General features: G+C 36.3%; 1 protein-coding gene and 1 non-coding gene across 8 annotated transcripts in view; both read right to left on the bottom strand.

Moving 5' to 3' along the window:
* The window catches only part of LOC110449775 (carbohydrate sulfotransferase 15-like), a 28,450-nt gene extending 16,624 nt beyond the window's left edge, over positions 1-11,826 (bottom strand). Inside the window, exons 1-2 of one of the 7 annotated variants that reach the window (XM_021496831.1) lie at positions 8,376-8,666; positions 3,631-3,715 (exon numbers count right to left, since the gene is read on the bottom strand). The gene's annotated coding sequence lies outside the window, so the exon portion shown is untranslated. Of the gene's footprint in view, positions 1-3,630; positions 4,145-5,776; positions 6,017-8,375; positions 8,667-11,371; positions 11,552-11,684 lie in introns of those variants that run through there. The other 6 variants (XM_021496833.1, XM_021496836.1, XM_021496842.1 and 3 more) reach the window with 6 other exon arrangements.
* A 991-nt stretch (positions 11,827-12,817) lies between these two features.
* On the bottom strand, positions 12,818-12,890 carry Trnar-ucg. Its single transcript has one exon. It is a non-coding gene; the product is annotated as a tRNA-Arg (tRNA).
* Positions 12,891-21,826: the final 8,936 nt, after the last annotated feature.

Raw genomic sequence — 21,826 nt, forward strand, 5'->3', positions numbered from 1 at the left:
CAGGAGGGGGACAGGAGGGGGAAGGGTTGCAGTGCACCACCCCCTACACTCTCACATAATGCACAGACAGCAGAGAAAAACATGAAATTCAATCTGTTTCCACGAGTTACGTAACCACCGCATGTTCTCAGTGGATTCGACCTCAAATTCCGTAATAACCACCTGATATTTTATGGTATTTTTGTGATCTCTTCTTCTCATTTAGTGTCTCAACATACATACTGACGTCTACTTATCAGAAGATCGTTGGATAACTACCAGAAAATAATTATTAACTGTTTAAGTCGCACATAATATTAGCGAAAAGAATTCAAAGCAAGTGAAGTGCAATCGAAAATAAAATGAGTTCTGGAAATCTGCTTGAACGTAACGACTACATGTACATTTGTATATCAGGAAGTTCAATTTATCTAAATGTACTCGAATGTTTATGTCATTGTTAAACTAATATATACACACGGTAAACAACTCAGCTACGGTGTAATCCCTAGAAGTTGTATTGGAAACATTGGCTTTCATAGCTGACTGATACCCTACTTCTTCCATTAAAAAGCAATACGATTTCTGCATTTCCCCCATTTTAAAACCCGTAGACTTGTTTTAGCACAAGACAAGTGCTCTGAGACACTTATACTTTTCTAGACTTGGATTCGATCCCTCCGCTTCACGTTACTTCACGCCGAACTCTTCAGTGGATCCCTCCTTCAAAAGGCTAGTGTACCTAACAAATGGGGGCAAATTAAAGTCATAACATAATCGTTACGGGCACGTTAAGGCTCTATCCTACATACGACAGTTACTCCGCCCCCTTTCTTACTTTGAACCTACAAGATGAAAGGCCTTCCAATTTAATAGACACGTACAGGGCATGCATTTTAGATAAGAAACCTTCTCTATATCTGGAAAAATTGTGCTTTCTCAAGAAAAAATAATTAAAGCATTCATATAAAATACATGTGTTGTGCTAAATCGCAGTGTCTTTGATCCTCGAATGAGTTTGTCGTAAACCTGGCGGTACAGCATTTCTATAAAAGGAACACGTATTACAAGGCATATCTAGTTTTTTCAAATGAAGGAGATTAATTTACGGTTATATAACTTTCGGTTTTTAAAAGGAACGTTTGTCCATAGATTAGAAGGAAGTGGACCGGGCTTTCAGCTTTTATGACAATTAGATTTCGTCATGGCGTGATACATCACACCATCACCCCATCCTGGTGACGTCAATAACCCACATGGTGCGGGGCTCAAAATGATCACTTGAAATAAATTGCAGTTGAGAACAATAATTTCCCGTTAAGCAGTTATTCATGGCTATAGCGGAAGCTGCGTGGAAAATGATTACTCAACATCCGGAATGTAAATGTTTATGTTTGTCACGGGCCCTATGTTGACAAAATATGTGAGTCATCAAAAATGTCGTGCATTAACGAGACAGATATATGGAGAGTTTTAACTTAAATTGTAAATGAAAGATGAGTTCGTGTCATAAAATCATATTCAAATCTCCATTTGCTCAATCAAAACTAGAAAATAGTTTTAGGGCAAAGTACGGTGAGATACTTACATGTAGTACAATGTACGAAGTAAAACCGTCTGACGATAACGTTATGTTTTCGTGTATAACAATAATAATCTTTACTAAAATATCGCACCCACTATACACCAAGAGGCCCAGATGGCCTGTATCGCTCACCTGTTTCTTTTGTTACATGGAACTGATATATAGGTTACTTAAGACCAAGGTAACTAGAACACAAGTCATTTTAACATCTCTTAAACGGTTTTGAAAATATTGTTGTTTGAAACTTGAAATTTTAATTTGAAAGCTTTTAACCCATGTTGACATTTGACTTCCAACTTGCACTTTAAGTTGACCTTTGACCTCATTACTATAATTAAGAAAACAATTCACACAGCTGGTCTACATAACACACCCAAGTATCATGACTCTAGTCAAAATGGTTCTTAGGATATTGTTGTTTGAAGTTTTAACATATTTGACACCTGTGACCTTGAAAGTAGGTCAAGGTAATTTTAATGAGGAAACTTTATAGCACTTCATCCCAGGTACCTACTGGCCAAATATCATGACCCTGAGCCTTATGGATTTTGAGAAGAATATTATTAAAGCCTTTGACTTATGTTGACCTTTGACCCCGACTTGCACTTAAAGTTTACCTGTGACCTCATGATTACTGTAATTAAGAAAAAGATTTGCACTGCTGGTCTACATAACATACCCAAGTATCATGACTCTAGTCCAAATGGTTCTTAGGATATTGTTGTTTGCAGTTTTTAACATATTTGACCCCAGTGACCCTGAAAGTAGGTCAAGGTCATTTTAATGAAGAAACTTTATAGCACTCCATACCAGGTACGTACTGGCCAAATATCATGACCCTTGGCCTAATGGAACTTGAGAAGAAGATTGTTAAAGTTGACATTTGACATATTTTTTGTTAAAGCTTTTAACCAAAGTTGACATTTGACCCCCGACTAGCATTTAAAGTTGACCTTTGACCTCATTACTGTAATTGAGAAAAATATTCGAACTGCTGGTCTACATAACATACCCAAGTAACATGACTCCAGTTCAAAAAGTTCTTAGGACATTGTTGTTTGAAATTTTTCACATATTTGACCACTGTGACCTTGAAAGTAGGTCAAGGTCATTTTAATGAGGAAACGTTATAGCACTCCATCCCAGGTACCTTCTGACCAAATATTATGACCCAATGTCCTACAGTTCTTCAGAAGAAGTCGTTCAAAAGGAAAGTTGACGGACGGACGACGGACGCCGCAGTACGGCATAAGGGCCAGGTGAGCTAATAACGAGAAACAAGAGCTATTGGAGAACAGCATAGATCGCCTATTCGTGAGATATGTTATTATGAGATAGCAAATATCAATAGAAACACTTGTACAGTAAAACCTCGATATAATGCCCATCATTTCATTTCCCACCTCGCTTAGTTACTGCCAACATATTTCAAGGACCCTTAATTCTGTTTTTCTTAAGAATTCGTTTATACGTTTCCCGGCCTCACTTAATTGTCAACCCCCTTTAATAATTTATAACGCCAAAATTTCTTTGAACAAATGGTGGCAATATAACGATGTTTTGCTGTGGTACATTTCGAAAGCAGCGATGATCAGACAACGTGAAATATCCAACAGCGTATTGATGGTGGTGATCAATACTGCACACAAAATCTTGCCCAAAAACTTAAAGCAGGTCCACGTAAGCAGTTTTTGGCCCCTAAAATATGGTTCAACACGTCTTGACAAATGTACATAGTCAAAGGATGGTTTGGCGGGTATGTACATTGTAATTTGTCTTGTTAGTGGGGGGCAGTGTTGGTAGTAGCTTTCACAAGTTATCTCTGGCCCTGACACCAGACATAGACATGTTGACAGATCGAGGTACGTACGTTTAGTCTCGTTTCGTCTAGCCGGGTTAGGATAGTAGTACTAAAGTCAGTGAGGGCAACCGTCTTCATCTGACCATAACAGCTGTGGAGACGTTATTCACTGAACAAAACAAAATATTTAACAGTGAGAGCGGCGTTAGTTTGTAAGGTAGGGGATGTAATACGTGTAGGTCTAGTCGGGAGAAGGGATACTTACAACGTGGTGTTAAAATCCACACATAATCCAGTATGCATTCGGCTGCTTCACAGAGTTTAGCCTTGAATCTTATCCCCGGTATGACCTTGATAAAATACAGATGATTTATCAGACACTCGCGCTAGTATGTAATGGACGCTTCCGGACATAACTACTTTCCACTGACCTACAAATATTCCAGAAGTTTACTCCAATACCCACAAGATAACCCAGGAGTATTAAAGAAATAAAACGACAAAGCTCATCACAGTTGCACGTGATGATAATCCTATCCGTATCGGCCACATCCCCAGTTTACCAGTGATCCGTACTCGACAGGCGGTAACGTATGTAGCAAACGGAGGCTCCCTAATCATCCCCCACATGTAAACGGAGAGAGGGGGATGTTAGGGGTCACGGAAAGGCCAGTCATTATAGGACAGCGGGATGTACTACTGATTTGAACTCGACTGACCTAGCCAAACCCACAGGCACTTGCTAATTAAAACAATATGTATATTGAAACCTTTCCTGATTGTTAGCATGCTTGTGGGTGTACAACTTCTAAATCGTCCAATACTACAAATGTACTTCCTGTGATTGTGTGACGTTACTGTACAACTTCTCAATCGTCCAATCACAGGGTCACGTTACAAATTATGTGTGTTGTGTACCCGTATCAGTATAGCATATGTGTATTTCAGACATTTGTAACGTGAATGTGTATGTGTGTTGTGACCCGTATCTGTATAGCATATGTGTATTTCAGACATTTGTAACGTGACCCTGTGGTCCAATACTACTTCCTGTGATTGTGTGACGTTACTGTACAACTTCTAAATCGTCCATTACTACTTCCTGTGATTGTGTGACGTTACTGTACAACTTATAAATCGTCCAATACTACTTCCTGTGATTGTGTGACGTCACTGTACAACTTCTCAATCGTCAATACTACTTCATGGGTACTCCACCACAACTAATCCCGAACCCACTTAAACAAGATGGGGGGACCAGTGCACAAGAATGTTTTGACTTATTAACGGTTATATAGTCCATACACACGGTACAAGGCATTTATAACACAATTTCTGGGTTGTAGCCTAAATGTAATTATACACATATCCTACATTTTAAGTAAACTGTCGATATATGAGCACGAAATATACCTTTTCGTCAAATTGATTCAAACACTACAGGAAAGATATTAAACCTATTCCTGTACAAAGATGTTTTTTGTCTATCATTGGTAGGTAAGAAATCGTATCGTATCAACTAGTTGGTTCGTACATGTAGTTTGCCTGAAGAGTTGCCCAATTAAAAGTAAGGATAAAACAATAACGTGTAAATTGAGGTTTCAGAATGTTTATGTTTAGGCTTCAGGCTGGTTGTTAATAATGGCATCGGTTTACATTGGTACTTAGTCATAATTCGCCGCTATTACTGTGAAACTGCACAATGTATTTGTACTGTGAAGCAGCCCATCGTATTCACTATAAAAACATCCTACACAAAATGTACCTGGGTCGTCGTAGGGTATTCAATATAACGAAAACTCGTCATGATAATGATCGCCGTTACGTTATAGGTTGTCGTTCATGATTACTACGAATCAGAATACATAAAACTACATACAACTGAGAGTGTGCCACAAAGTACGCTTCTAGTTCACACTACATGTATATCTAAAATAACCGTTTCAAACTGCTCAAACCATATTTTATTGCCACAAGTTTGAACAGCGGATTACATTACAACGTACCCAACTAACGGAACTTTTTGACGAATCAAAGCGGTCATCCAAATATTCACGTAAATATTTAAAACTGAAAAACAAACATTTGTGTTACCAAACTTGATTTTTTTCTTCGCTTGTTATTGCACAAGTACGTATGCCGGGAGTTACATGTAGTCCGAATTATTCTGACGACAGACCGATATAAAAAAGTCGATAAAACGTCAGAATAATCCGGACTAATTTCCCGCATATTATAGAGGGCCGGAGTTCTGACGTTAATCGACGACAGACCGATATAAAAAAAAAGTCGATAAAACGTCAGAATAATTCTGACTAGCCGGGAGTTTGATAACCAATTATAATATATTGGAGAATTGATCATGGTTCTAAAAACAGTAGACTGAAGAAGAGCAATTGAAAAGTACCTACCATGACGTGGTATCCAGTCCTATTCGTCCTTATATATAGGATAGCCTTACTTTAGGACCTGCAGTGTCACTAAAACAATACACTATACCGTCGCGTTATGTGGACGTCCTGTGTTGGTTACTGTTACACTATAAACATTATAAACTTAAACGTGTCACATGACAGAATGGGAGTTACAGACTACAGCGTGTAAATGCCATCCCTAGTAAAACCTGGCTGACCTTAATCGATTTCCTGTGTGAAAAGAGATTGAATGGGGGAGAGAAATGAGGTCACATGTAATTATATAATTGTAGACTTCCGTTAGAGTTTCAACGTTTTTCTATTGTGAAGTCAATATCAAGTTTTCAAGTTTTATTCATTCACTCCGACACACTTACGTGTGTAACAAGAGGTCACATACATATACACAAATGTAGTAAATATGATACATGGCGTGTGATGATTAGTACAAAATGAACAATCCTTGCATTTGTATTTGACTTGGATAAGTAAAATAATATTTTGGTATATAGTTCTCTCTTAGACATCTAACTGAATCACTTTTACATTTAAATAAGTAATGAAATTCATCTCCAATGTCGGAATTACATAATGTACAGCTTCTTTCTTGACGAGGAATACCTAACCATCTTCCTTTTTCTATACAAGAATATCATCAAACCATTTCTGTATCAATTGATCCTCTAGTTTACTTTTCACGAGCCTCTTAGTTTCGTCTTTTGAAAAAGAGCATGTAGATTGATAGTAACACACATAGTTCAGGCCAGTTTGGGATAAAACATCTTTAACATATGGGAGCCATTTAAATGGCACAGCTCCATTTTCTTGTAATGTATACATTACAATGTAGCTTATAATTAGTACTTGATAACTTACTAGAGGTAATCAACTTATGCCAGAATACTACATGTAATATTCTACAATTGATTTCGATGTCTAGTGGGTATCTTCCAAGCTCACCATAAACAATGAAATTGGGTGTACTTTTTCTTACATTTAGTATATATTTACAAAATTGATGATGGATTTTTGTTATAATATTTGTTTTTTCAAAACTCCATATTTCTGATGAATACAGAAGAACTGGCATGATTAAGGAATCAAATATCTTCAATTGTAGATCAGCTGGTAATGATATGTTTCTCAATTTCTTATAAACAGCAAACACTGATTTCTGTGCTTAGAATTAAAGATTAATCCTAGGTAGGTATACCCTTCCAGTATTTTTAATTCTACGTTACATAATATAATATGGAGAGTTCTTGCACATTTTCTTTTTGAAAAGATGACAACTTTTTCTTGAATTAATAGTTAACTTCCAAGTACTACAGTATTGTTCAAATTCATTTAAAGCTAATTGTTATCCATCTGGTGTTTCTGAAAACACGACAGTATCATCGGCGTATAAGATAATGAACAGTTTGAGATACACTCCAATGTTGTCAATACACAGTTTGTCTATTGTTTGAAGACAATTTACATTTTTTCAACAAGATAAGTTTATAAATCATTTAAATAAATTGCAAACAAAAATGGCGATAATGTTCGCCCTGTTTTAAACCGATCTCACAATTGAACAAATCCGACTGTTCACATCCATTTTTAACACATGATTCGGTTTTATCACATAACGTAAAAATAATATTGATTTTTTTTTCCAGTAAGGTTCCTTTTTTGGAGCTTTTTCCACAGACCAACTCTCCATACAGAATCGAACACCTTACTAAAATCGATGAACGTACAATAAAGTTTTTTTCCTTATGAAAAATATATTGAGATTAAGGAATGTTATCGGTTGTAGAATGACTCTTTCTAAACCCAGCTTGTGCACTGCTTATAAGGTCAAACTCGTCAGAAATGTTATTTAACGATTATTAATAACCGAAGTGAACACTTTGCCGAGGCACGAGACCAAATTGATCTCTTTATAATTATCCGGATTTTTGGGATCGCCTTTGTTTTTATATACTGGTTTTATAATACCAATCCTCCACGCATCTGGTATAGACGCAGTATTCAAAATAAGGTTAAATATTTTTTGATAAATAGTTAAAGTACATCCATTGTACTTTTAAGATATTCATTTAGAATTTGATCTATACCAGAGGCTTTACTATTTTTCAAATTGATTAAAGAAAAATTAATTATCATCAAAAATACTAATATCAGAGTTTGCAAGTCCCGTATCAATGAGAGCCCGTCTTAGTTATTGCAATTAGCTGTGTGTGTTAGTCACTGTGCAATAAAACACAACACTATAGACACTTACTTAAAGTAATGAACCTCCCAAAATTAAACGTTTAACCCACGAATCGTAAATGTTAACCCTTGAACTCCGAGCCGAAATACCTCCATCCGTGTACGTATACATAGCCGAAGTTCTAGTTCCCAAAATCAGACTCTGTTATTACAATATTACACTGTAAACAATTATCTACAGTGTAATACAGGGGTCGGATATACAACGATATATACTGTGCTAGTCATGTCCCTGTGTAATGAGTGACTGAGTAACACATGATTGATCAGTGCTCACACCTAATGTGTTAAGTAGTAACAACAATTAGGCCTGTTCTAGTTACAAGTATGCACGTACCTTTGACTGTTGGTGGTATACGACGAATTAAACGAACGTGGGTATATATTGTACTTCTAATCCTTGATCGACGAATCCCACAAACTGATCCCTACAATGTATACGTATACGTACTAAACGTACGTACCGACTGTGGAGTAAGTAGGTCAGACTGACCAAACGGTGACCAGGTCATCACAAATACCTATCCCACTGTAAACAGATGAACGTATTTACTTAACAAAGCTAGCTTTCATACCAATGAGTTCGCACTCCACACGTGCGCGATATAAGCTACTACGCATTCTCTGTGCTATATATATATGCACATCCGGTGTATACTTAATTTAAAAGATTGTTGAAATATCAGACACGACATCACATTACACAGATCCGGCGACTGGTACAGTAAACGTTCAGGCCGCTCAGTTTGACGTCGTGTCTACCTGTGAAAATATACTTGTTTTATAACAGTTTTGAAACAAGTTCTGTCAATCTAATTAAAATCAGATCCGAATTCCCGTTCATCTACGATACTCCTAATGTAAGAGTATCGTAGAGGAACGGGAATTCGGATATGATTTTAATTAGATTGGAGTTCTGTCAACTTACATCAATCACTCTTGCTGACCTGGGGGTAGCGCACATGGTCTTTATGTGGAGAACCGGAGTACCTGAATAAAACCCACTCCCAGACAGGTGACCCCATACCTTTTTACGTCCGATCGGGGAATTGAACCCCGGTCGTGTTAGTGAAAGAAAAAGACTGCTCCCTCGGAATGAATAAGGGAGTTTTAATGGTCAGTAATTCCTTGGGTCAAAGGGAACAATCAGTGTGGTATAAAATAAAGAATGCGGCGCCCTCGGAGCGGAGCCCAACATTTACAATTGGAGCAGATCACTCCTGTGGTATGGGTGAAGTGATTTTAAACATTATCATAAAGGATCGATAAACATATCACCAACAACTAAGGGTTACGCTGTCGATGTACATGTAACATCAAGTTATTTTCCAGCTCTCAGCTTGACTTAGATTCGCTTTTCTGATATACATGTGCCACATTCGACAACGCGTAAATAATAGTCCAATTAAGCTATTGACGCCCCTCGGTCTCTAGTGTATCACAAATAACAAGTACATGTATATTTCGTCGTAGGCCAGAATGGTTGGAATAACGGGCATTTTTCGTCATACAGTTTGACACGAGATAATATATTATTTTTTATAATACGTTTTTTAGAAAAGTGGATCCTCTGTGACATGGCTATTGTCCGTAACAACATCGTATGTGATGGGAAGCTAATGACATGCCATTAACGTGTCATTTTCAGTAAAACAAAGGTTTTAATCGATATATCCGCTATCTTTCCGAACCGACAGCAATTTTGAAGCTTATCAAATGTATCAGTCAAATGGTTCGACGCTCAACGGGGACAGAAAATCATGCTTCCAATCAAATGATGTATTGTAAAAAAAGCCGATAAAAAAATATATATGCACAACATTTATGATTTCTCTTCCTGTTAAGCGTCAAAAGCTTCATCCCGGTAAGCAATCAACACCACATAACCGATTAACTTGATATTTCAAATAGGTTAAATATATTTTGATCACCAAGTTAATATCGTTAACTTCCAGTCACAATGAAAGAACGTGAATTTCAGCGGAACTTTCCTTTTCACAGTTGACATTAAAACCCAGCCAAATAAAACACATTTATTAAAGTTATATTTTATGGGTTTGAAAAGACCACAAAATGTATAGTTGAAAGGCGACTGCAATCGATCCATATGGTAAACACCTCAGTAAATTCACAGCCAGCAGAGGTGTTATGCATGACGTTAACGTTTTCAGGACAATTGTGTTATTCGCCACTTTGCTAACATGAAGCTGTTTCGGCCTTAGTAAAGCTGCTATTACTGAACAACCCTTACGTTTGTGTAAAGAATTGTCCTCTTGCATTAGCTTGCATTCCCATGTATAACTCCAAAGAATCTACAGAGACGGGTGGGGGATCTGAGGGGGAGAGGGTAGTCTACAACCTTCGGGGCGACTTGACCAGGTGAAATGTTCAATTTGGTGCTAAGGATAGTATTCCATTGTGAATATGTAAGACAATTTAGTTTCCACTCCAGAGCCAGTGCAATTTCTATCTAGAGTTGTCGTTCCTATCGTGTAGCGAGTGAAAGGAACGACAACTCTGGGTAGAGCTCGATAGAAGCTGTCTGTGCATCTCATGGTCATCGATAGTGCCTTATTTATAGTTAACATCATCAAACAAAATGGCAAACAAATGAAACATGCATTATAGACCCCTGGTCCACTGCAGGCAACATACCAGAGCATTCCACTTTAGTTTTTCGTTCATGTTATTACTTCTCTGTACCGTTGACAATTTATCTATAACGTGTTAGTGCAATTGACTAGAACGACAGTCTTATCATATGATATCGAATACTGACCTGACCTCATAATATCTTTACACTTAACTGTCAACATGTAGAATCTATTTTCCTTGGTTAATTTTGACTTTTTTATTTAATCTTCGTTATGTTTCTTAAAAGTTCCTTTTGGGCAAAGACGTATATACTACTGGCTTTATATGTCTCTGTTTTGGGTACGTCTGGTTATCTTTTCGGAACAGATTTATCACAGCTATAGCTCTAGTCATGCCGAGATAAATATTTCCAGTTCATGGTTACAATTTTTGGCAGTGGTACAGATCCTTAAAACGTAATCCAGGAACTCATGCCTCCGCACAGGGTATAACAATGAATTGCAGCATAATACACGTGTGACCAAGTCTGAGCTTCGATAGAATTCTGAATAGATACTATATTTCTTATTCCAATATGTATATCAACATCTAACATCTTGATATCACATGCATACATTTGTATCTAGTACATATATAGATCTAAGACTTCTAAATCTATGGTCTAACGGTCTACCCTAAACCTCACAATACACGCAATACAATGTACAGTGTAGCATGTCTCTAGATAACGTATACGACCTGATCGTCTGTGTCCATTTTCTTGATGTTCAGAGCTGTCCCATCTAAATTGACAAAATGTATGTGTCACGCCGCCAAACATGGAAAAAGTCTGTTTGAAGGGAGGGGGTTGGGGGATAGCACGTCAAGACAGATAACATAAACATAAGAACGAAATAGGGGACAGGTGTGTACCGCCTTTGTTGTTCACCCGATGTCGTATGATCTGATATCACACACGTGGTTTATACACAGGTAACACGTGTGTGCAAGGAAGTTAACATAACCGAAATGTAGATTTACATACCATAAGATAAATAGATGTAATACTTACAATCGTCATCGATGTGTCTAATATGTAGTCAGTGTAATCCAGCAAACTAGTGTCATAAGTAACGCATGGGATCCCACTGTACACGGCTCACGTAGTACGAGAAAGGGGTTTACCCAGGTAAATCTCATTGGAGCAGTGGGTACTCACACCACGCAACGTCACAACGATTACAATCCAAAAGCCTTGTTAGCTTGTAATTTCTAACAAAACATATTTCTATTTTCTGTTGCAATATATAGTGGAACGACTTTTGACCTGTACGATTTTTGCATGGCGACTTTTCACAACCATTATTCAGCGGTCAAGTTGCTTTATTATTATATCTCCACAAATGCATTTGAATGTTTTTAAATATCAACGTTCGTTGCATATACACAATGTTTACTACTATTCACATGGCCCACGCTTACGGCACACAGTCCCAAACTACACAGGTGCGACCTAACCAGGTTTAAATAGGGGGCAATCAGCCGGTGTGTTCCCTGAACGCATACATATTGAGAACAATAGGTAGAAACATCAAAGGAGGGTAATAGAGCAATAAGTCTCGTCTCACGTCTTGGAAAAGTGTTCACATCCATACTTAATATCGGATTAAATAAAATGGCTAATGAAATAAATCTTATATCTTCGGCTCAGGCTGGATTCAGGAAAAATCACTCCACCACGGACAATATTTTCATTCTACATGCCTTAACCTCAATTTATTTTTGCAAAATTTATTTATTAAAATAGACCTGGTATGTCGTTGGTGCTAGAAGTTAAGCAGAGACGTATACAAACCGGATATACGCTGTGAGTTAAAGAAACTAGAATATCTTTAGGATATGAAAATTCCTCCATCGTACCCTGCGGGTGGGGTAGGGGCAGACAGGACAGATTTTACCTTAATTCCAATATAATATCTGTTCATGATTTTTTCTTCAATTTGTCTGTAATTTTGAAAATTACAAGAGCTCCTGTCGTAGGAGAAATGTACGATTTGTTATAAAATTAAAGTCTAATTCTAATTTGCGTTGAATGTTACTGCGTTCCTTTAATTTACCTATATTGAGTATAATAATGATGTGAAATTCGAATGTATGATAAAAAATATAAAATTATTTTCGCACACTAAAAGAATATTTGAACTCCGACCACGACGAGACTCGAACTCGCAATCTTCCGATTCGAAGTCGGACGCCTTATCCATTAGGCCACGCGGTCGTTCCCTTGTAAGGAAAACAATTTAACAACAGTACCATTAAATAAATTTTCTAAAATTTCCATTTGATGTTTGTGATTAATATTAAAGAACCTTAAGCGTTATATCATCTTTAATTACTACTTTCCATTATATATATTTTAATTTCACCAGTGTAAGACGTAATATTCATTGAATCGATTAAACTTGAGAATGAAATATAACTAATGACATCGGTAACACAATCTATGGACAAAGGGAGGCCACTCTTATCTATATTGGTGACACTATCGTTGCATTTTGTGGAGGAAGCACTTCTTAAGTATACTTTAAAAAAAATCAAATTTTTAAAAAAACATATTGGAGATGAAAAAGTGTCCAGAAATGATATATTTTTTAAAAATAAGTCCTTACGTATAGGTATTTATTACAACACATGTCGATATTTGGCAAAACAGATAATTGCGGGATTAGTTGCAGAAACCGGGTAATTCCAGGTTAATAAGATTGGGTTTTTTAAAAAATTTATCTTGAGATTTTAGATATTTGATTTTGATTTTTTCCGATAATGTAAAATTTCGTAATTAAAAATCTAAAAGTTCGAAATGAAATAACATCGACCGGACCTAAAGCTCCGGTTCCTGCAGCAAATCCCGCAATGACCTGCACCTATTCATTTAAATGATATTTTTTCATAAATATTTTATATATATGTTAACTTGATGTACAGATTTTAAAGAATATTCAATTGTGTAACTATTATATGTTCTTATTCAATATGCAAAACAGACAGTGTAAAACCATTTTTCGAAAAATCAATTTAACCGGCTTTCATCGGCTTTTTTGTATTTTAGAAATATGTATATTTCATACGCTAGTACTTGTTGCCAAACCGCCATACCGAATAAAGAAACATCACTCGTTTATGGTGCTCCGTTAAACAGGCTGTAGTCCGGGTGGACAGCGATAGCGTTTGAAATACTGGGCAGTTGTTTTTATGAACCATGCATAATCGATACATCTTTATTATTATATTGATTAATTCTGAAAAAGAAAGTGAGCACAACCATCTTGAATACTATAAATATATCAATACACGTGTACGTTTGCACATTGTACCAGGAAGTAAAAAAATGTCGGATTACCTAGCACAAATAAAATCCACTAATCAAACCGTTGAATTAGGCTTCCAAGTCAACACCAGGTAATACAGGCTTATTGAAGTATATACATACAGAATGTACTGTGTTACCATGGCCTTGCACCTTCTATCAAAAAAGAGTTCCAAATAAGTAAATCCTTCAAACGGTTGTGATTGACCAGATTTGTGATATAAACAATACTGAGATATAAACAACATAACTAATGCAATTATCCTACATAATTATTTATGTGAGATATCTCAAAAGGGATACCTATTTCGGTTTCTTTTCTTATCCTTTTTTTGGGGGGGGGGGGGGGGGGGGGTAGAAATTGAAATAAAGTTTATGCTGATAAACGGACAGAGAACTACTACAATTATTTTAGTATTCTACAACCACTTAATATATTTTACTAAAACTGACGTATATCGTATTTACCATACAATTGTACATGTAGTTAACACAGAACATAACCCACGACATTGTACTGAACACAACAAACATGGACGCCAATAAACAGGCACACTGGTATGCTAAAACAATACATTGCTACCCACACACTGTGTTATTAAACATCAGACATGACTTTCCACATGATATTCAGGTTCTGAAACAAGACCTCAATGCAACGTCATCAGATAACTCCATGTCTCTCTATTGTAAGATTGCAAAGTGACATGGCTACCTACATTCTCATCAATTATTGCTGGTAGCATGATTAACAATCTCCCCATTCCGTGTGACCGCAAAAGGAACCCTTTTTTGTCATTTAATGCCGGAACAAGCTTAAGCCTGCTATAAGAATGACACCAACCTGGGTGGTATCCACCTGTTTCTAGTGTTTCAAGTCATCGTTGTTTTGCTGTTTTCACAGTTTTCATTTCTAAGACAATGAATCTGGTTAGGTGTGCGGTTAAAGCTGATAATATACCACTGGTGTCACAACACTAGTGACAGATAGTGTGGTCTATATAACATTTATTAATTTCAAATTCGAAAATATTTTTGATATTTTGATTTTTCATATTTAACTGAAAAAAATCAACAAGTATCATTTTGTTTAGAAAAAAAACAAACTTCCGAGCGTTAGAAATTTGCATATTTGACAGCGAAATTTCAAAAACGCAAATCTACCAATAGTTGTATTTATCGTGATCCTGAACGAAAACTTTAGCCGTAGTTTCGCATCTATTTGTTAATTAGTCGGCGCTGTTTTCTTGGGAAAGCTGGGAGAGAAGCTAGTATAGATATTCACACTCTGAAAGGATTTCGATAACATCTGCATATTTGTGTAACTGTAACATGTACAAGCTGGATTATCCCCGATAAGAAATGTTATGGTCCAAATTCGAAACAGCGGTACTAGGTCATAGACGCCCTCACAGAATAAAAACTTATTTCGTCGTTAATACTTAACCCCTATCTCTCATATAGGGGCGATGGAGATACCCTCCCTTTGAACAGCATTGAATATTGGGAACTCCGGCTTTTCTCCACCACCGAAACCTGGCACGTCCTTAAATGACCATAGCTGTTAATGGGACGTAAAACTCAAATATACAAAAGAACGTTACGGTCAGTAGTGTTTTAAACAAAAGATGACGGACGGAACGAGAGACGACAGGTGCCGCGCTTAGGTATTATAAGCACACCCCCATCCCCCACCCCTATTTTTCTTTTATTACAGTGTGTGTGTATAACATGTGCTTATAGTGGCCATTAGATGGCTTATATGCATAACGTTATATGACACATTTTTATCAAGCCACCCAATTACAGCCATTTGTTATTGTTGTAAACAGCGAATCGTGTTTGAGTGATTACTGTAAAGTTCCATGACGACAGGACGTGGGGCACTACGACTCGGGCTATGTTGACAAAATAACGTCTTCCGCCAAGCAGAATAAACAGATCGCTGGATGTTTGTTATTTTTTCGGTATACTACCAGGAACCATGTGAGGTATGTCGATACATATAGTTATGCCTACGCCCTGCGGATCCTGTGATGTATATGTAATGGTTATAGCCCGGGAGTCCCGAGAGGTGTGTAATATCTACACGTGTATGCACCCCGGGGACCCCGGGATTTGTGTATGCCATATATCCTGCATACATTACGGGACTCTGCGATGCTGATGCTGACCATGGGGATAGGAATATGCTTAGTTAATTTACCAGGACTTCTGTCCATACGTAATTGTCTCACGGGGATCAAAAACTTTACATATTTTATTAAGTTGTTTTCGTTAATTGAATGGGCCGCCTATAAGACGGGTTTACAATACTTACCGGGAAGGGAGATCACTCTGACAGAGTCTACGGTGATCAAACAGCTGAAAAGAACAAAATAAATATCGTTTAAACTCGTTCAGCATTACTCCCTCATTCTATTCAAATATATGAGATGTTTCCAAATATTACAGATCTGGCAGATCAAAGGCTTCAATTATTTATTTATTTGACGAAAAAATGGATGTAAATAGAATAAAGATGACGCACGTTCCTCAATATTTCCAAATAATAGAGGATTATACATTGTTGTACATATTTAGCACTCAAATCGTTTACTTTTAATTGTCTTTCTGTGTTTTATTAGACGTATTTTAGTATTTTACTATTGTTTCACTGTATGTAATTTACTACATGTACATGAACATGTGGTTTTACTATAAATATTAAGCTTGCTGTAGTATTTACACGTAACCATTATTTTACTGTGTGTATTTTACATTGCTTAACTGTATGTAAATTAGTTCATGTATGTATACCTACATATCATGTACACATAATTGCTTTTTTACTAATCTGTGTGATGGCGACATGAAGTCGATATAACAAGGATGAACAAACAGAACGTTTAACAGGTCTTGGCGATCTGACATTATTCGTGAAACATTTGTTCTATTATTAGTCACCAGACACGTATACAATTTGCACGTATACATACATACATACACGTATGTACATCATTGATCAAAAACAACTGTTGAAAATTAAATAGCAAAAAAATAGCTTTCCAACTATAGACTGTAACTTCCAACTTAAACATGTGCATAATTATTTAATAGGTTTATGCATGGATAGCACTGAATCCAATAGTGTAGTCTTGTAAATGACCCGTGACTATTATTATCTTTGTTTTATGTTAACGAATAGGACGTACTTTGGAACCCGCGAGGAACTATGGGCTATCGATCTATGTTGTACGTGTCTATACACCCAATCAATAATTGAACGTATTCCTAGATCTTACCTCTACAAATACACCCCATACTTCAAAGGGAAGCAACGTTTGTCGTAAAGAAGACTTAGTTATCACCTGTACAGATACACTGCATATACTTCAAAGTGAAGCAAGATACTAGAATAATTATTTAACGTCGCATACCATAAACATACAAACATTAGCTCGGTAGAGCTATTTCTGCGACAAACATAGTTTAAAACAAACAAAAACAAAATGCAAAATAAACATAAGCCTACATGGAATGAAATATGGCGAGCTTAATAAGATCCACTTAAGTTATATAAGAAAGGTAAATGTTAATATAACAATATATGCAGGCTACGGCCCTAACATATTAAATGTAAATGTGTGGAGTGTGCACGTCTCATAGAAGGCGATCACTTCCTTGTCTATGCTTATTCTATAAGACGTCCTTGTAAGACTGGGATTTCAAACATGCGTCTGTATACGCGTTCTCTTTTGTATGCAAATATATGTAGAATACATTTTATCACAAAGTAATGACAGCACCAGCAGCAAGTGGCCTTGAATAGACTGAACAACAATTAGATGTCATTTTGCATTTAATCTGATATGCTTGAAGGCTCCGAACTACCTGTTAAATTATTAATCGATAAAAAAATCACTGTTAATAAAAAATATACCAGACACAGAATCAATTTCAGTGTCGGATAATAGGACTGTCATCAGCGACACCATGATAATTGCATCTCCTATAAATATGTTTTCTTATTATTGTGTGTTTGGTTGCTGTGTTGTGTTTGTTATACTGTTGTGTATCTGGTTGCTGTGTTGTGTTTGTTATATTGTTTTGTGTCTTGTTGCTGTGTTGTGTTTGTTATATTGTTGTGTGTCTGGTTGTTGTGTTGTGTTTGTTATACTGTTGTGTATTTGGTTGCTGTGTTGTGTTTATTATATAGTTGTGTATCTGGTTGCTGTGTTGTGTTTGTTATATAGTTGTGTGTCTGGTTGCTGTGTTGTGTTTGTTATATAGTTGTGTGCCTGGTTGCTGTGTTGTGTTTGTTATTTTGTTGTGTATTTGGTTGCTGTGTTGTATTTGTTATATAGTTGTGTATCTGGTTGCTGTGTTGTGTTTGTTATATAGTTGTGTGTCTGGTTGCTGTGTTGTGTTTGTTATATTGTTGTGTATCTGGTTGCTGTGTTGTGTTTGTTATACTGTTGTGTATTTGGTTGCTGTGTTGTATTTGTTATATTGTTGTGTATCTGGTTGCTGTGTTGTGTTTGTTATACTGTTGTGTATCTGGTTGCTGTGTTGTATTTGTTATACTGTTGTGTATCTGGTTGCTGTGTTGTGTTTGTTATATTGTTGTGTATCTGGTTGCTGTGTTGTGTTTGTTATACTGTTGTGTATTTGGTTGCTGTGTTGTATTTGTTATATTGTTGTGTATCTGGTTGCTGTGTTGTGTTTGTTATACTGTTGTGTATCTGGTTGCTGTGTTGTATTTGTTATACTGTTGTGTATCTGGTTGCTGTGTTGTATTTGTTATACTGTTGTGTATCTGGTTGCTGTGTTGTGTTTGTTATATTGTTGTGTATCTGGTTGCTGTGTTGTGTTTGTTATACTGTTGTGTATTTGGTTGCTGTGTTGTATTTGTTATATTGTTGTGTATCTGGTTGCTGTGTTGTGTTTGTTATACTGTTGTGTATCTGGTTGCTGTGTTGTATTTGTTATACTGTTGTGTATCTGGTTGCTGTGTTGTATTTGTTATACTGTTGTGTATCTGGTTGCTGTGTTGTGTTTGTTATATTGTTGTGTATCTGGTTGCTGTGTTGTGTTTGTTATACTGTTGTGTATTTGGTTGCTGTGTTGTATTTGTTATATTGTTGTGTATCTGGTTGCTGTGTTGTGTTTGTTATACTGTTGTGTATCTGGTTGCTGTGTTGTATTTGTTATACTGTTGTGTATCTGGTTGCTGTGTTGTATTTGTTATACTGTTGTGTATCTGGTTGCTGTGTTGTATTTGTTATACTGTTGTGTATCTGGTTGCTGTGTTGTATTTGTTATACTGTTGTGTATCTGGTTGCTGTGTTGTATTTGTTATACTGTTGTGTATCTGGTTGCTGTGTTGTGTTTGTTATATTGTTGTGTATCTGGTTGCTGTGTTGTGTTTGTTATACTGTTGTGTATTTGGTTGCTGTGTTGTATTTGTTATATTGTTGTGTATCTGGTTGCTGTGTTGTGTTTGTTATACTGTTGTGTATCTGGTTGCTGTGTTGTATTTGTTATACTGTTGTGTATCTGGTTGCTGTGTTGTATTTGTTATACTGTTGTGTATCTGGTTGCTGTGTTGTATTTGTTATACTGTTGTGTATCTGGTTGCTGTGTTGTGTTTGTTATATTGTTGTGTATCTGGTTGCTGTGTTGTGTTTGTTATACTGTTGTGTATTTGGTTGCTGTGTTGTATTTGTTATATTGTTGTGTATCTGGTTGCTGTGTTGTGTTTGTTATACTGTTGTGTATCTGGTTGCTGTGTTGTATTTGTTATACTGTTGTGTATCTGGTTGCTGTGTTGTATTTGTTATACTGTTGTGTATCTGGTTGCTGTGTTGTGTTTGTTATATTGTTGTGTATCTGGTTGCTGTGTTGTGTTTGTTATACTGTTGTGTATTTGGTTGCTGTGTTGTATTTGTTATATTGTTGTGTATCTGGTTGCTGTGTTGTGTTTGTTATACTGTTGTGTATCTGGTTGCTGTGTTGTATTTGTTATACTGTTGTGTATCTGGTTGCTGTGTTGTATTTGTTATACTGTTGTGTATCTGGTTGCTGTGTTGTGTTTGTTATATTGTTGTGTATCTGGTTGCTGTGTTGTGTTTGTTATACTGTTGTGTATTTGGTTGCTGTGTTGTATTTGTTATATTGTTGTGTATCTGGTTGCTGTGTTGTGTTTGTTATACTGTTGTGTATCTGGTTGCTGTGTTGTATTTGTTATACTGTTGTGTATCTGGTTGCTGTGTTGTGTTTGTTATATTGTTGTGTATCTGGTTGCTGTGTTGTGTTTGTTATACTGTTGTGTATTTGGTTGCTGTGTTGTATTTGTTATATTGTTGTGTATCTGGTTGCTGTGTTGTGTTTGTTATACTGTTGTGTATCTGGTTGCTGTGTTGTATTTGTTATACTGTTGTGTATCTGGTTGCTGTGTTGTATTTGTTATACTGTTGTGTATCTGGTTGCTGTGTTGTATTTGTTATACTGTTGTGTATCTGGTTGCTGTGTTGTATTTGTTATACTGTTGTGTATCTGGTTGCTGTGTTGTATTTGTTATACTGTTGTGTATCTGGTTGCTGTGTTGTATTTGTTATACTGTTGTGTATCTGGTTGCTGTGTTGTGTTTGTTATATTGTTGTGTATCTGGTTGCTGTGTTGTGTTTGTTATACTGTTGTGTATTTGGTTGCTGTGTTGTATTTGTTATATTGTTGTGTATCTGGTTGCTGTGTTGTGTTTGTTATACTGTTGTGTATCTGGTTGCTGTGTTGTATTTGTTATACTGTTGTGTATCTGGTTGCTGTGTTGTGTTTGTTATATTGTTGTGTATCTGGTTGCTGTGTTGTGTTTGTTATACTGTTGTGTATTTGGTTGCTGTGTTGTATTTGTTATATTGTTGTGTATCTGGTTGCTGTGTTGTGTTTGTTATACTGTTGTGTATCTGGTTGCTGTGTTGTATTTGTTATACTGTTGTGTATCTGGTTGCTGTGTTGTATTTGTTATACTGTTGTGTATCTGGTTGCTGTGTTGTATTTGTTATACTGTTGTGTATCTGGTTGCTGTGTTGTGTTTGTTATATTGTTGTGTATCTGGTTGCTGTGTTGTGTTTGTTATACTGTTGTGTATTTGGTTGCTGTGTTGTATTTGTTATATTGTTGTGTATCTGGTTGCTGTGTTGTGTTTGTTATACTGTTGTGTATCTGGTTGCTGTGTTGTATTTGTTATACTGTTGTGTATCTGGTTGCTGTGTTGTATTTGTTATACTGTTGTGTATCTGGTTGCTGTGTTGTATTTGTTATACTGTTGTGTATCTGGTTGCTGTGTTGTGTTTGTTATATTGTTGTGTATCTGGTTGCTGTGTTGTGTTTGTTATACTGTTGTGTATTTGGTTGCTGTGTTGTATTTGTTATATTGTTGTGTATCTGGTTGCTGTGTTGTGTTTGTTATACTGTTGTGTATTTGGTTGCTGTGTTGTATTTGTTATACTGTTGTGTATCTGGTTGCTGTGTTGTATTTGTTATACTGTTGTGTATCTGGTTGCTGTGTTGTGTTTGTTATATTGTTGTGTATCTGGTTGCTGTGTTGTGTTTGTTATACTGTTGTGTATTTGGTTGCTGTGTTGTATTTGTTATATTGTTGTGTATCTGGTTGCTGTGTTGTGTTTGTTATACTGTTGTGTATTTGGTTGCTGTGTTGTATTTGTTATATTGTTGTGTATCTGGTTGCTGTGTTGTGTTTGTTATACTGTTGTGTATTTGGTTGCTGTGTTGTATTTGTTATATTGTTGTGTATCTGGTTGCTGTGTTGTGTTTGTTATACTGTTGTGTATTTGGTTGCTGTGTTG

Source organism: Mizuhopecten yessoensis, unplaced genomic scaffold (genome assembly GCF_002113885.1).
Source record: "Mizuhopecten yessoensis strain PY_sf001 unplaced genomic scaffold, ASM211388v2 scaffold4819, whole genome shotgun sequence".
NCBI lineage: Eukaryota > Metazoa > Mollusca > Bivalvia > Pectinida > Pectinidae > Mizuhopecten > Mizuhopecten yessoensis.